The following is a 17931-nucleotide window of genomic DNA, read 5'->3' as shown; positions in this document are numbered from 1 at the left end:
TCTTCTCTTAATTTACTCTCCAATTTCTAGTGGGTGCATTTTTCTGAGGTCCAAGCATAAAGCGTGGGAAATTTTTCTTCCATTAAAGACAGAACTCCATGATCTTTATTTAAAAATATATTGATATCTGATGGGAAGACCAGACACCTGAAAAGACATGCTGACTCTCAGTCAGTCTTAATGATTAACCCATGCCCACTGAAAGCAGCTTTGAGAAGACAATGCTACACTTTATTGTTCATCAATTGATCGAAAACTGAGATATTTCAGGAAGATATGTGTGGCAAACACTGTTAGCTGGCAAAGCCAACAGCCATCCTCCAGCCAGCCCCTTTTTCCTTGCCTACCTTCATCTATAGGCTGAGAAGGCTAAACGCTTGTCCAGTCTCCCATGCAGCTCACAATGGCCATGTGAGTTTCAGGCAATGAGAGAGGAGCAGAAGTCTGATGGGGGCTTCTGGAAATGCATGTGCTCTCCTAATAAAAAGAACAAGTAAACTAGCATTTCTTCCCTTATCTCCTTTCTTTCTACTTTGGATGCAGATGTAATGTCTGTAACTGTTGCAGCCACCTTTGAGGCAACAAGTATAAAGACAAAAGCCGAGAAGCAAAAGACAGTGGAGTAAAATTAGAAGCAGATCCTGAGGCCCTGGTAGCACAATGAGCCAGCTTAACCAACAACTGACCTCCGTATTTCTAGTCAAGGAAAAAAAAAATGCCTCTATTTGTTTAAGCTGCTGTTTTTCTGGTTTTTGTTTCTTGCCATTGAAATCCTTCCAAATGATAGAGCAGTTGTGTTTTCAAAATCTAATAAGCTACTTCTGTGTGGTGATCATAAAATCTGGCATTTGTTTAGAATTTCCCAATTTACAAAGTTGGGTTTTGCCATCATATTTGTACATATATATTGTACATTTAATCTGTACAATAGGATGGTAAAGCAGGAATTACAAACATAGCTTTAAAGATGAGCCAATTTAAGCACAGAGGGTTTAAAGTAACTTGCTCATACTCACAGAAAGAGAACATGGCACAATTTAGGACTTGAACCCCTAGCCTCTGACTCCAGTTCCCAGCTGATCATAATTTTCTCATATTAGAAACCAAACTCTTGTCTTTGCATATTTATTATGTTCTTCATAATCCCTGAAGTACTTCTGTGAATCAGTCTTTAAAAGATAACAGACAGGAATTGGATAGAAATTTCTGAACTCATAGCCTGGAATGAACTAAAGCACTTTGATAAACCCTGAAGTTTTAAAGAGGAATAGTAGGAAATAATTCAATTGTAAGGATTTCACAGGCTACTAAAAAAGACAAACATATAAACAAGTTATTCTAAATATAATATAGAGTGGGAATAATGGTTGGATGTTTATCGCAGCACAGGAATCTTAATTCTTCCTTTGGGGGAGTGGGGATGAGGAATGCATGAAGGAGGAAGCCATGGAAACAAAAACAGGGCATGCTACTAAGCAGTTCTGTACGGCTGTGATGTATTTGGAGTGGGGTGATTTAGAGGGCTTCAAAGCTGAACATATCTAGATCATCAAGATTCTTATAGGTACTAGGGTTTTTCTACTTATGTGGGTAATTAAGATCAATAAAAATATTTCAAACATGGTCATATTATATATAGAATTATATTTTTGAATACATCTTTGGCATCAGGCAATAAACTGGAAGTAGACAAGACTGGAGACAGGGGGCGAGTAGGATGCTGGGGCAAGCTTCCCAGCAAGATATAATGAGACCACAAACTCCAGTAATGTCTGTGGGTTGCATAGGAGGAGACAGATTGGAGACATATTCAGATATTATAATCTAAGGGCTATAGTAGACAACTGGACACAGTTGGAGGGGTGGTTGGTATGTGAGAAGGAAAATATAGGATTATACGGAGGTTTCTGGCTTGGGCTACTAAGGAGGTGGTGGTGCCATTTATAATAGAAAATACTAGAGAAGAAGTATAGAGGGGTAGAGAGGCATAAAAAGGAAAATAAATTCCACATTGCATATGTTGAGTCTGATAGCCTTTTAGAACCTCCAGATAGGGATGTTCAGCAAATAAACAGAAATGAACGATGTAATTCAACAAATATTTCTGGACTGGAGACATCAATTTCTGAAGTTATGGAAGAAAATAAAATCTCGCTGGGAGCATGTGTAGAGTCAGAGAAGAAGGAAATAGAGTTCTGTAGGAATATAGACATTTAAAGAGTGAGCAAAAGCATGGGATCCAATAAATGGGATGAAGTAAGAGAAACCAGAAGGGGAGGAGAAAAGCAAGCAAACAGAGAGAAGTTCTTTCCAGAAAGTTTCCAAATAGGTCTCAAGAAGATAGTGAGTGGGCAATAATAATCTTAGTAATAATAGATGACGTTATTGAGCACTTACATGCAATATTACTTTTCATCTCTGTACTGTCCATGATCATAAAGAGGTTAAGTAATACAGAGACTGAAAATTTACAATTGGATTTTGCCACAAGCGAATCTGAAGAGGTTACGTAATTATCATGACAATGTCAAGTAATACAAGGGTTGAAACTTTACAATTGGATTTTGCCACAAACCAACCTGACCCTCAAAAAAAATGGCATTTCCATCAAATGGGGAGTGTAGAAGCCAAATTGCAGTAGGCAGAGAATTGAGTGGGAGGTGAGGAAGTAGAAGGCAGTAAGAGGAGTCTATCCTTTTTAAAAAGCTTTACTGAAAATAGAAAAAGAACAATAAAAATTTCAGCTATGGGTAAAGGGTGAAAAGAGGCAACTACAAGAACAAAAGAGAGGGCAGAACTGATGTAGCAGGGTCCCTGAGAATGTGAAACAGGATGAAATCATAGCATGGGTGGAGGAAGAATTAGCCGTAGTAGAAAGAAGCATACTTCTTCCTCTGAGAACAGTGGGAAAGAAATATGTGCAATTGTAGTATTTGATGACAAATACAAACATATAAATATCAAACTGGAACTAGCATACATCTAGCAGTTACTTACAACTGCTTCAGTAGTTTTTGACCAATGGCCTGTCTCAATTAGATGCTCATCTTCTTCTGTGCCCAGTCTGTTGGAAATCAGTTTGTGAGGATTACTTTCATATTTTAAGCTGATTTGATAACTGAAGAGAACTCTGACATTCTCTATCGGCCTGTGATCAAAGCTCAGACTTTAAGAAGAAACATCTTAAATTAGTTGCCCCTGGAAGCAAGACCAGAGATTCAAATTTTAGTGCAAGTATTTTATTTGGGAGGGGAGCAAGGATGGCAGGGAAATAAGGAACTGAGACAGAGAACAGAAGAAAGTTAATGCAGGGAACACTAATAAGTAGATTCCTGTTGTGGGCAATTAAGTTCCCGTTTCCTTGGAGAACTCCAAGAGATAGTGCCAAACAGACCTGAGAATTGACCCTCTTCCAGTGGAGGGACAGGAATCTGGAATATTTATCTGCCACTAACTGTTAGTCATTGATGAGACCTGCCCTGGGCTTGTAAACTCTCTGACACTTCCAGCCTGCCCTGCGTGTGCACTAAAGCATGTTACCATAGCCAAAGAAAGCTCTAGGCAGAGAGGCAAAGATGTTAACAGTGAGAAAGCTTAGGAAACAGGGACCAGACACCAACAGTGTCTACTCAAGCTCCTCCTCATGAATGGCACTTCTTAGGATAGCAGTGGAGTTTGAGGGAAGGACAGATATAGTCCCCTCCAGTTTTTAGCCATAAGGGAATACCTTCTGAGAAGAGTACTGCCAGAAAAAGTTCCTATTCTTTAGTTATGGAATTTTCATTACAAATTAAAAATAAGCAGTTTGAATTCATAATAGACACATAAAAATGTACCAGATTTGTAGTTAGAAAAATGTAGGTTCGAGTCCTGGTGCTGCCACTTACTGTGTAAGCTTGGGTCGGTTGCTTGGTCTCTGGAACCTTCAGTGTCCTCATCTGTAAACAAGGATGATACTTCCTCCGCTATCTAGAAAATCAAGTTATTGTGAAAATCCAATGACATCATGCACATAGGACTTCTCCAGCCACGAGATTAAGGGGAAGAAGCATTCCAATTAGACTTATGGAAACTATGAAACAGCATGACTGTGCGTAGAAGTAGAAGACAACCATGAATTCCAGTAGAAGTAGTTTGGACTTGTTTCTCTAGGCAGCATGGAGCCATAGAAGTTTCAAGTGGGAGAGCAGGTTTGTGAGCATATATTTTTGAAAGATCACTTTGACAACTATGTGGAGAAGAGTACCTACTGCCTTTCAGCCAGAGAGACAGCAACTGCAGACAGGAAGACCAGTTAAGATATTATATTAAAAATCCCATCTCCGAAATTTATCTGGCCGTCTCCTTTTGGGTGAGAAGGTGAGGGTTGAGAAACAGGCAGAAAAACTGAGGAAGGAAGTGACATCCAAGAAATAGCCCTAAGGTGGATTAAGTTATTATTTGAGTACTTCCCCAACTCAGTGACCAGAACTCAATCTACACGCAGTAATGAGGACTGAAAATTCAGTTTACAGCTTGAGGAGACATATGTGCAGGGGGACAAAATTACAAGCAGCCTCTGGGGTAAAATGAAGCCAGCACATATGCTTATAAATACACAAGACATCCAAATGGTCTCCCTGATTCAGCTCAAATTAAATACGGTTACTTTTGAAAGGTTAGTGAGCTTGGCTTTTGCTGAAGTGTTCCTTCTCCACACTTTGTTTTCATATTGCACTGACAAATCGCCTTCACTTTGAGGATTTATTTCCCTTCAGATGCAGCTCACCAGATAGTAGCTGTCCAGTCATAACACTTCAAGGGGGTGATTAGTGGTGATGGGTAAAGGGCGGGGAATGGGAGGGTGGGAAGAGGACCATGTGCAGTGCTATTTCAGGAAGAGGAAGCTCCCCCAGAGCCAGCTGAAAACACCTGCAACCCAGGTTCTCAAGGTGTCATTAGCCCTAGAGCTAATCCGCACTCTGGTATGCCACAGAGTGAGATTTTGTGCTTGTGACAAAGACCAGTTAATCACACAGCCCAATGGTCCTCTCTCAGAGCTTGCCCAAGAGCAATCCTCAGAGAGTAACAACTCAGTCAGTGCCTAGAAAGGGGAAGCACCTTCTAATTCAGATACGGGCTTCCAAGGATCTTGTCTTGACAGCCGCCAGGCTCTTGTCACTGAGAAATGAACAAAGCAGCTTCATTGCAGAGCAGGCAGCCCTCTGGGTAGCCAGACTCCTAGGAAAAAATAGTCTGCCTTATTTTGGTCCCTGCTCATGAACTCCCCTGGCAGCAATGCCTCCAAGGTATTTCTGTACTCGCAGCTGGCACTGGTTTTTCCAATTCATTGAGGAGGAAGCCTGTAAGAAATCAGATGTTGTAAAAGCACAGAGAAAGGGCTGGTTTAGCAAGCCCTTAGCAAGGTGGTGGCATGTTCAAGCCTTTAGTAAATCTTAAGGTTTTCTTATTTTTCTTTTCCAAAATTGTTTTTCTAATCTCATCAACTTGATGAAATGCTGACATTACAATTTAGCTTACTATTCTGCCACACATCTAACCATATTTAACAGCCTCACTGGGTTTTAATGGATGCACAAATAACTTAGCCTATTTATTTTGTATAGTTTGATGACTTTGGAAATATGCAAACAGCTGTGGTACCATCAGCACAATCAAAGCAAAACACATATTCAACACCTTCCAAAGTGTCCCATTGTTTTTATTTTGTTGTTCTTTTTTTTTTTTTTTTTTTACTTTTTGGGCTAAGTACATTTAACATGAGATCTACCCTCTTAACAAATCTTAATATATGTAATACCGTATTAACTGTAAGCACTACGTTGTATAATTAGATCTCTAGAACTTATTCATTTAGCATAATTGAAGCTGTATACCCATTAAACAACAACTTTCCATTTCCCCCACCCCCCATTCCCTGGAAACACTCTTATATTCTCTGCTTCTCTGAGTTTGATTATTATATTCAATCCACAAGTTCCATAGCCGTGGAGTCAACCGACAATAAATCAAAAGTATTTGGAAAAAATACACATATATATTTGGAAAAAAACACAAAAACAATACTAAATAATATAAAAGTACACTAGAACAACTATATTGTATTGGGTATTATCAATAATCTAGAGATGATTTAAAGTATACAGAGGATATATGCAAGTTATATGTAAATACTATTGCTATTTCATAGAAAGGAGTTGAGCATCCACAGATTTTGATATTCCCTAAGCAACAACTGTATAGATAACTCAAATAAGTGGACTCATGCAGTGTTTGTCCTTCTGTAACTGGCCTATTTACTTAACATAATGTGCTCCAGGTTCGTCCATGTGGTAGCAAATGGCAGGATTTCCTTCTTATTTAAGGTTGAATAATACTCCGTCATATGCATATACCACATTTTCTTTATTCATTCATCTGCCCGTGTTCATTTGCATTATTTCCATACATTGGCTATTGTGAATAATTGATGCTGCAATGAGCATAGGAGTGCAGTGATTTCTCTGAGATCCTAGTTTTAATTCTTTCGGATATATACCCAGAAATGGGATTGCTGGATCATATGGTAGTTTCACGTTTAATTATTTTAGAAACTTCTATACTGTTTACCATAGTGGCTACACCATTTTACATTTCCACTAATATTATACAAGGGTTCCAATTTTTCTACGTCTTTACCACCAGTTGTTATCTTTTGTTTTTGTTTTCCTTGTCAACAATAGCTGTCCTAACATGTGTGGGTGATATCTCCTTGTAGTTTAGATTTGCATTTCACTGATGATTAGTGATATTGAGCACCTTTTCATCCCTGTTGGCTATTTGTATGACTTTTAACTGGGGGGTTATTATTGTTATTATTTGCTATTGAGTTGTAGGAGTTCCTTATATATTTTGGACATTAACCCCTTATCAGATATATAGTTTTTAAATATTGTCTCCCATTCTGTAAGCTGCCTTTTCATTCCGTTGATTTGCAGAAGTTTACTGAGTTTATTTATTAGTTCTAGCTATTTTTCTGTAAAATCTTTCAGGTTTTTTTTTTTTTAACCTATAGGATCATGTCATCTGCAAACTAAGATAATTTTACTTCTCCGTTTCCATTCTGGATGCAAAAATTCTCAACAAAACCCTAGCAAACTGATTTCAACAGGACACCGAAAGGATCATACACAATGATCAAGTGGAATTTATCCCTGCTGTACAAAAATAGTTTACCATATGCAATTCAGCAATTGTAATACTTTGGAAATATTCCCTAATGCTGATATGGAAGTTAGAATAAATTATTTAGGCAGATAGTGAGGGTAAGGAAGTCCTTGGTAAGTTTACTTACCAAGTAAACTTGTTTATTTGCACTATGTGTTGATGTCGGTAAGGTTTCCCCTTTTATGAAAAGCAGCCCCAAAATCATTTTGTTTGGCCATCTGTAAAATTCAGCTGCAGACGTAGACAAGCAAGCTGGAATCTTGCACAGGTGAATGCCAGCAGCTGTGCCAATGGGAAGGGGGTTCCCTGGGGACTAGGAATGTTCAAAATGGTGGCTCCATCTTCCCCTTTCCTTGTCAACCACGTGCACAGTAAGGCGCAAGCAACATGGCTGTAGGCCAAGTAGAGACCTCACTTGCATAATAAGATTAGGGTGGGGCGGCCAGCTTCCTCACCAGCTATGTAAATATCACACCTGCACCAATCAATCTTTGGGCCTTATGTAAATCAGACACTGCCTCCTCAAGCCTGTCTATAAAACCCTGTGCACTCAGCATAGGCCAGAAGTCCCATTCAGGGACCCCTCTCTTTCTCTCAAGAGAGATATTCTCCTTTCTCTTTCTTTTGCCTATTAAACCTCTGTTCTTAAAGTCACTCCTTGTGTGTGCCTGTGTCCTTGATTTCCTTGGCATGAGGCAACAAACCTCAGGTATTACTCCAGACAACTATGCTGCTTCAATACACTACATTAACATAATAAAGTATGAAAATCACATAATCGGCTCAATGGATGTCAATAAAGCTAGACAAAATTCAACACTTTCAAGATAAATATGCTTAATAAACTAGCTATAGAAGAAATGTACCTCAATATTATAAATAATAAGCCCACAGCTAATACCATACTTAGATGAAAAATTAAAATATTTTCCTCTGAAATCAGGAACAAGAAGACAAGGATGCCCATTCTTGTCATTTCTATTTAACACAGTACTAGAAGTTCTAGCCAGAATAATTAGGCAAGGAAAATGTTAGTTTTTGTGATGGTGGTGGTGACTCCTTAATCAGTAGGAGGTAGGGTAAATTCAATTCATTACCATAAATACAAAAACCACCAATAGGCAATCATGAGCTCCCAGAGGCCAGAGGTGGAACAAAGATTTCTTTACCTTTCTCGTCAAATAATCTATCAGTTCACAGAACAGAGTTTCTTGTCTCTTTCTTCCTCCTTTCTATCCTTTCCTCTTTTTCTCCTCCTCTACTCTCTTGCAATGGTCAGAGCTCCATCTTGGGGAAAGATAAACAGATCTTCTTTCAGACTTAACACGCTGGGTGGTGACTGTAAGTCCTTCTTCTAAAAAGGCAATCTTACTCAACACAAACAAACTCTTCTCTACACTGTGTCGACTTATTCTCATAGCATCACTTCAACGTATTGTTGTACAGTCTCTATTTCACCATTTTTTTTCTTACTGAACACCTCCAGTCATAGAAGGAATAAGAGTAGGCAGAAAAGTGTAAGCGGAGAGAACAATGTACTACTACAATTTTGTTTCTGCTGCTGATTTATTATTCCTGATTCCTGTTATTACTGATGTTAATACTTTATCATTATTATATATTAGATAGGCGCTCTCTGCACAGATCCAAAACTCGAGTAATTGAAAATTTTCAGTTTTATCATGTAATAAATGTTCAAGTATCCAATGGTTTTCTAGTGAATAACTCAAAAACTCTTTTCTTATTGCAAAAGAAAGGACAAGGTATAAAAAGTATACCTTCGTTCAAAAGCCACCGTCAGAAAAACAGTGGCAACAACTTCAACAAGATGAGGAGAATTGGTTTACAACACATTAAATACAGGCATTAGAGGAGATGAAAAAGCAAATTAGGAGCCAGATCATTGGGAAGCTGATTCCAAAGTTGGGTTAGAACTGGAAGCAACACACACTCAAAGCTGAGCCAAAAAGTAAATGATATGGAGCTCCTTCTAGTGCCCCTGCCTGGAGCCAGGATTGGTTTTGGAGTCCAGACATCCTGCGCTGCAGGCTGGGATTAAAGAGAGATAGCTGGCCCAGTCAGAGGCTGCAGGAAGTGAGAGCTGATGTTCCTATCATCTGTTAGTTAGAATTTGTTGTTCACATTTGATTTCAAGAAGATGGGAGCATCTTTATCTTTCAAAAACAAGAATAAACTCTTTTAAATTCTGAATATTGCAATGGTAGTCATGGTTTTTAAACATGTTTGGATGTACATTATTGTTACTTTACTCTGAATTAAACTTTTAAACCTGCTTGTCAAGCTCCAGCTGGATGCCAGAGAGAGACAAATATGAATTCTCAAACTAGAAAAGAAGTACTTGTGAAAATATATATTCTCTGTTTTCAAATAATAACATATCTGTATATAATTAGATCTAACATAATAGCAGAGAGTTTTCAATTGTATTGTCTGGACCTGCTATATTTTTCTTGTTTATCAGAGAACAGTTAATCATTGTTGAATTATTTATCTCTGCTCGGTTTACAGTAAAGCTTCAGCCATAAGGCTAGTGAACATCTCTTCTCTCTTCTTCCTGCCTCACGTACAGGTTTAGAGAAGATAGAGCTGGTGGGTGTATTAGTTCATTCTCACACTGCTATGAAGAAATAGCCAATACCCAAGACTGGGTAATTTCTAAAGGAAAGAGCTTTAATTGCCTCACAATTCCACACTGCTGAGGAGGCCTCAGGAAACTTACAATCATAGCAGAAAGCAAAAGAGAAGCAGGTACCTTCTTCACAAGGCAGCAGAATGAAGTGAGTACAAGCAGGGGAAAGCCAGACACTTATAAAACTATCAGATCTCATGGGAGCTCTCTCACTATCACGAGAACAGCGGGTGGGGGGGGAAACCACTCCCATGATTCACTTACCTCCACCTGGTCCCACCCTTCACACTTGGGGATTGTGGGGATTATAATTCGAGGTGAGATTTGGGTAGGGACACAGAGCCAAACCATATAAGTGGGTATGTTTGCACTATTGCTTCTCTCCGTTGTTCCCTTATATACTCTTCTGCACATAGCCAGGGTTATCCTTAAAAACAATTATTCTCAACTGGGGATGATTTTGCCTTTAAAAAGACATTTGGCAATGCCAGGGAACATTTTGGATTGTCATAATGGGGGATTGTGGTGGTGCTGGCATCTGAGATACAGAAGCCATGGATGCTGCTGAGCATCCTACAATGCACAGAAATCCCTTCACAACAAAGAATTATATGATCCAAAATGTCAATAGTACTGATGTTGAGAAACCCTGCTTTAAAACTTTAGTTAGATCGCGCCACTGTTCTGCTAAAATCACTTCAGTGGCTTTCTATAAGACTCAGGATGAAATTCAACTCCTTTGTGAAAGTACATGATTATAAATACATAAGTAACATACATAAATAAATTACAAGATATCTTTGCCATCTTCCATTATCTTGTTAAAAAAATTAAGCTCAAAAGGGTCTCTGGGATAAGTGTCATATGGTTTAGACAGAGCATTCAAACATAAAAGGTCACTGGGTGTAATAGACATGTTCAAGATGGAGGAAGGACATTTCATGTAGCAACTAATATAATTATAGGAGCAAAAGTGAGAAAATTGAAGATTCATGAAAAAGTGCACAGGCTAGCCAACATAGAGGTATCAGGTACAGGAAGGAGTCATAAGGGAAAGGAACCAAAATTCAAATGCTGTATTTATTGTAGAGAGTCTTGAATGTCAGAATTTGTGTTTTAGTGATACGAAGCCATTAAAGATTTTCAGGCTGGGTAACAACAAATTGAAATCTGTGTTTTAGGTAGACTTTTAGGGTATTAGAGTACAATATGAATTACAGAAGAATGAATGAAAACAGGAGATAAGAAACTATAAGAACCATTTGAGTGTGATGTAATTTGTACCTGAACAAAGGTTGTGCAGGTAGTGAGAGTGAACAGGAAAGCAGCAAAATATTTATAATGTGTGAGGGTTTTAAAATGCAGCCAGCAACAGTTGGTAAATGCCTAACAGGCCAGAAAAATATTTTGGCACTGAAAATATGAAGAATAATATTAAATTTCCCACCCCAAAAGCTACTCATTTAGGAAACATTATTCATTTATTCATTATTAAATATTTAGTGACTATCTATATGTATCAGACAATGCTCTAGAAGCTTGTAATTTATCAAAGAACAAAAAAGACAAATGTCTCCCTCATAAAATTTATATTCTTGTGGAAAAGATTGACAGTAAACACATATCTAATGAAATAATAAAAGAATATAAATATTTAATTTTATCATTTTAGCAAGTACTTAGTGAGACCCTAGCCTAACTCAGTATTCTTGGAGGTGAAAACAAAAGCATATTTAAAACATAAGCTCAAAGTCTTACAGTCTTGCTGGCAAGACAAGACTAATGCACATGTCACAGAAAACTACATTAGACAGCATAAGATGGCACCATACAGTTTACAAAGCTTATGTCCGTTAACATATTTGACCGTCAAAACAATTATTTCAGGCAAACATTATCATGTCTCTATTATAAAAGAGGAAACAGAACCTTAGTGATTTATTTACTAATCAAAGGTTCCAGAATTAAAAACTGTCATAAGCAGTACTTGCACTCAACTTTTACCATCTAGCCATTGCCTTTTTCATATACCAGGAGATTTATAGTTGTTGCCAGTTGTGAATTCCCAAGGCCAGGTGCATACACTGATGAGTATTTCTTTGCTAATACAGTTATTATTTTAACTAGTAATTTAAGTGTGGCCTAATGATGCAGATACATACTGCAAGCAGTATTTAATTATGGAGTCCGGTTCCCACAGTGTCAGATTATAAAGAGACGATCAATTATTGAGGCTCCTGGGATAACTTGAGTTGAGTGGGAGGCAGGAGAGTAACCAGCACATGGAGGTGTTGAGACTTACTCATTGCCTCATTTATCATCCCACCATCAGCATCCGTTGGAAGAGCTACCAATTAGGACAAGCCTTCCAGAAAGTTATTTTAAAATCACAACTTCCGTTTCAGAAGTGTCATGAATTGGCAGCAAAGTTAAAGTTGTGTGGAATTGCATATGTTGTATAATAAACAGCCTAGAATTTGGAATCAGAGGATCTTTACTCAAGCCAGATTAAATACTTCAGAGAGTGTAACTTTGGGAATCAAATAACATTTGGTTATCAGCCTCAGAATCTTTGTAAAATGAGGATTATGACCATTAAATACCATTAATACCACGTAAATAGCACTCAGTAAAGGTGTAAAAATGTACTGTTAACTTGGGTTACTTTTGAGAGATTTTTTTTTCCTTACACTCTCTGTTTTATATGGGAAAAATATAAAGATAAATAGATTTTAAAGTGATTTTCCAGGTCCTTCTGAGAATAAAATAAGACAAATTTTATAAATTTTAAAGATGTGTATGTGTGAATTGTCATCATCATTGTTATTCTTTAAGAACCATCTCCAAAACATTTTGCCCCATGAAACAATGACAAGATCTGTGAGAATCTGTCTTTCCAAATTTAATGCACTTGTCCAGCACCCAAGAAAGATATCACATGGGGCATAAGAGTGTAGACTTTAAAGAGAACAGAAATTTTAATTCTGGTTCTGCCCCTTTCCAAGGATTTCAACTAGGGTCAGTTTCTTGAAATGTTATTAACATTATGTTGAGATGTTTTTATTATTTCCTTCATAAGTATCAAATTCTCATCCTTCATCTCTCTATTGTCTGAGAGATTTACTCATCAATCTTCCTCTTTCAATACACTAATTCTCTCTTCAGCTGTGTTTAGTCTATTGTTTGGTCTGTTTCCTGAGGTGTTGGTTTGTGTATTTCTTTGTTTATAAATTTTATTATTTATTATTTTTATTTAGTTCTTTTTAAAAATATGCCTGTTTTCACAGTTTTCTATTATTTCTCAAAATTTCTATACCGTATTTTATCTCTCTGAACATTTAAATGTAGTTAATTTAACACCCATATCAGAGCACTCTATTTTCTGAAACTCATTGTCCATGATTTCTGTAATTTGCTCAGTTGCCTATTTTTCATGTCATTGTATTTCCTTGTGTGCTTTGTAATTTTTGTCTGTAGAATGATCTTTAGTGGTCCTAAGAAAATAATTCTGAGGAAGTTGCAAATGTTTCTATGTTGTGGAGGGTCTCCTAGGGGTAGTTTTATGATCAGCCTCGTAAGGGCCTAATAGGACTCAGTTTCAGACCAGTTTTTACACTAGTGTCTAGCTAAGGGCTTTTGCCCATAAGGATAGTGTATGAATTCAAGCTTCGTAGGCATATATGGCTCAATAGTTTTTATTCCATTTCCCACATTGACTCTCGGAATCCATGCCTTTGGGGAGATGACTTACTTCTCTGAAGCACACTGGAGGTGAAAAATTTATCTAAAAAGACCTCCCTTCCTATCTCCCAGAGTTAACAAGGGACCATAGTTCCTATTTCAACTATGAGAGAGGTCTGAGGCTTTGAAGCCAGGCTCTGTGAAGGTGTTTATTCACTAACCCTAAGGTATATATCCCATGTAATTGCCCCATGAACCATGCCATTTCACCTACCTCAGGGATTACTTTTTCCATTCTAGTGCAATAGTTGTAAAATACCTTTTAAAACATTTACTTTGGTGCTATATTTATATTATGGTAATGGTTATTGTAATCTCACCACTTTCACCAAGCATTTATATGTGTTTGAAATATGAAGCAAGAGGCCTACATAATTCATTCGTGCATCTTGACTGGAAGATCCCCCTTTACTATTTTGGAGGTAGTATTTTTATTTTCTTCATTATTATTCTAGATTCAATATAATTCTTATTCTTCAGACATCATAAAAATTTATAAACATAGGATTATCTAAAATGCTACAATTTGAAAGGATAAATTTCTAGTGCTACAGCGAAAAGACAGAAATCAAACTGTTGAAGCTGTGAGGGGCAGCGGCAATCTCAACAGACTTCTTCTTGTGATGCTACAAACCAGAATTGCCACCAGCTGGTTGAAGAGGGAGAGGAAGAATAGAAATGAGAACAGATGCTCTCCTGGGAAACACTGGATTCCTAAATACTGGTAGTGGTCAAAGAAAACAAGAACTTCAGCCTTCATACTAACAGAAAACACAGCTGTATTAACTTTTATTCACTTTTCTTAAGGGACCAAACAAATCATTCAGCAATTATTTTCAAACAGTTTATCATATAGTTTTAAGATATATATTGAGGAAAGAACAAAAATCAGGGTTTATGTAAGACATTGTCATTTTATAGCCTATATCCTATGGCAGGTTTTTCAGCCTGAGTTATTTGCCCTTAAGGATGAAAAACCAATAAACTTTCTTTTCATGTGAGAAAAACCGGAATACATTTGTAGATAGCTAGCCAGATCCCACACTATTCCTGCAGCCAAAATTCAGCCCTCAACACACACGTTTCAGACTTCTACGTCTGCCAAAATAATAGACTGGATAATCAGGAAATGTCCCCACTAAAACACTTAGGAAGTCTACAATAATATGTTGAACACTCTTGAAACTCATAGCTAAAATTCTGAGAAGGGAACTTATTGGGGACAAGACATAAAAAGAACACTGAAAACTACAAATGTAAATATGTGAGCAGAAGTTACAACTTCCCTAGGAGATACTCTCAGCCACTATGATCTGTATTTTGTATTGTTATATTCATTATCACAGGAGTTGAAACCTCAGGCCAGTGGGAAACAGGGATATGGAACTGAAACATGCATCAAGCTGAGAACCTTGACAGTGGGATTAGTCAAATATATCAAAGATATTTTGTCTGCTTTCGCTTGGTCTTTGCATGGGGAGACAAGCCTCCCTTAAAAATTCATAATGATCAATTATGTTACATATGGATTTGGTGTCAAATTTATACCATCTGCATAGAGAATGAACTTCTAAACAGAGAAGGGAATATTAAAATTGATCCAAATTTGTAATACCTGAAAGTTCTAGGCAGGAGAAACTTCCAAACCACCTTAGAGAAACATGCTTTTAAGCCAGCCAGGATTTTCACAGCGAAAGCCAGTCTAAGGAAACTCTCACATTCAGAAGTTTTTTTTTTTTCATTTTACTGCTAACAGAATACAAATACTCCCTTTCCCCTCTTAAAGTCTTAAAGGCTCTAGTGAAAAGATATTTAATTAGTATTTCAAAATTATATGAGCACTTTACCTCAAATCAAGGACATTTAAGCTCCTTACAGGATTTTTCTACATTCACCATCATATCTGCCCTCTAGTTTTTGTGGCAAAGAGTAAACATCAACTTCTTCAAGTGGAAAAAATGGGCAGACCGACAGAAATTTGCAAGTGATTTCCTGAATGCACACTGGGGGCGGCTGGAACATGAAGCATATTGAATCTCCATGTGATGAAAGAGCTGAGATATAGTCTGTGACAATGAGCATATCAGGGGACTCTTTCTCCCCAACCCACTATTTTGAATTGTCCAGAAGCTTAGTCAAATATGGAAGCTCTTAATGTGAGGGCTAGAAAAGTGGCAAGAAAACTGTCTGAGGTCAGTTGCAAACCACAATTCCTATATTAGGTTCCGGACTCAAAGACTATAGCTCAGAAATAAGCAAATAGACAAATAACCTACTAACCTTTAAGATAATTGTATAAAGAAATAAGGAAACAAAACAAAACTTAAGCTTATCTAACTGTTATATGATTGATTAACCCGGGGTCCCCAAACCCCAGGCCACTGACCGGTACCACACTCCTTATGAGAATCTAATGCCTGATGATCTGAGGTGGAACAGTTTCATCCAGAAACCATCCCTGACCCTATCTATGGAAAAATTGTCTTCCATGAAACTGGTCCTTGGTGCCAAAAAGGTTGGGGGCCACTAGCTTCACCCTTAAGAAAATTCCCATGTCCCTGAGCTCACATTGTGTTACACAGGCTGCTAAAGCGGTACAACCTACACGCAGAAAATGGCCTTCTTAAATCTGGCCACAGAGGGCAATGAAAAAAGAACAATCCATTAGAGAACGCCTGGGCCACCAGATTGACTAACCAAGACTTTCTGCCTTTATCAGAGACGAAAATTCCTACTTTCTGACCTGCAGCATATGATGACTGCCATGGATATATAACCACTGTATACTATTCACCAATATCTACCTCTTCAAAGAGGAGTCTTATACCATCTGTACACCACAGTGTATTGGTTAAGTTAGATGTAGATAAATTTATAATTTAGGCATATATTAAAAAATGAGGAGGAGCAACATCCCAAAGAGACCAAGAAAGCTATACCTCAGTTAAGGAGGAATCCTGGACTTGAACTTTTTCCCCTTGAGTGAGTTTTATGTATGAAAATGTAGGTGTGTAGGTATATTTTGAATAGCAAGGAATATACTTTCTTGAATATCTGTTGTTTTCAGCTCAGCATCCATTTACCCTCCTTCTGGGGACAAGACCATGAATTTCCTTTGAGAAACTAACTCACTTTCTTCTCAGCCTGGTGGATTTGGTTGGATTAACCCCATACCTGCTCAATGGGCCCTAAATAGCTAAAACCAGTAAATGAATCCTAACCTCCTCGATACAATGAGATGAACTCTATCATGAGAGAGGGGGAGAATAATGAACTCTTTTTTGTTTTTTTGATTCTTTGTAGGCAACAGAGTATGTACCTGTCTCTATGAAATTACCTGGTAGTGATCATTTTGTTTATCTGGTAGCTCTATGATTATTTTGATCAATTTCCTTCTTTTTTTTTTTTTTTTTTTGACACAGAGTTTCACTCTTACTGCCCAAGCTAAAGTGCAATGGTGTGATCTCGGCTGTAACCTCTGCCTCCCAGGTTCAAGCAATTCTCCTGCCTCAGCCTCCCCAGTAGCTGGGATTACAGGCACGTGCCACTACACCCAGCTAAATTTGGTATTTTTTAGTAAAAACGGGGTTTTACCATGTTATCCAAGCTGGTCTCAAACTCTTGCCCTCAGGTAATCTGCCCGCCTCGGCCTCCCAAAATGCTGGGATTACAGTCGTGAGCCACCGCACCCGGCCTGATCAATTTCTATACAAACACTGACATTAAGCTCAATGTGTGGCACTATCTGTAACATTGAAATCACCAGTGGATAATCAAAGGATAACCATTTGTAAAATATGTGTTGGGCAGAGGAATGAAATCAGGACAGTGGGTAAAAAGAAAAAAAAATGAAACCTTGGTTAAGAGGGCAGACTGGTCTGAATAAGTTCTCTTCTGGTTCTGAAAATTACTGAAGATGTTGAAATATGTTTTTCAAATAAGGATTTGTATTAGCTTTCTATTCTGCTATAACAAATAACCATAAATTTAATGGCTTAAGACAACACAAATTTATCTTTCAGTTGTGTAGGTCAATCTGACATTTGGTCTCAGCAGGTTAAAAGCAAGGTGTTGGAAGTGTTGTGTTTCTTCTGGAAGCTCTAGGAGATATTCCAAGTCCTTATTCATTCAAGTGGTTGGCGAAGTTCATTTCCTTGTGATTATAAAACTGAGATCTCCATTTCTTTACTGACTCTCAGCTGAGAGTAATTCCCAGCTTCTAGAGGCTGCCTGCATTCCTCGGTCATGGCCCCCTTCCTCCATTACTAAAGCCAACAACGACAAGTTGAGTCTCTCTAATACTTGGAGCATCTCCTCTTTCTTCTTTCATCTCC

The sequence above is a fragment of the Nomascus leucogenys genome, chromosome 14, assembly GCF_006542625.1.
Source record: "Nomascus leucogenys isolate Asia chromosome 14, Asia_NLE_v1, whole genome shotgun sequence".
In the NCBI taxonomy this organism is placed as follows: Eukaryota; Metazoa; Chordata; class Mammalia; order Primates; family Hylobatidae; genus Nomascus; species Nomascus leucogenys.
The sequence above is the reverse complement of the archived record's forward strand: the minus strand, read 5'-3'. Positions refer to the sequence as shown.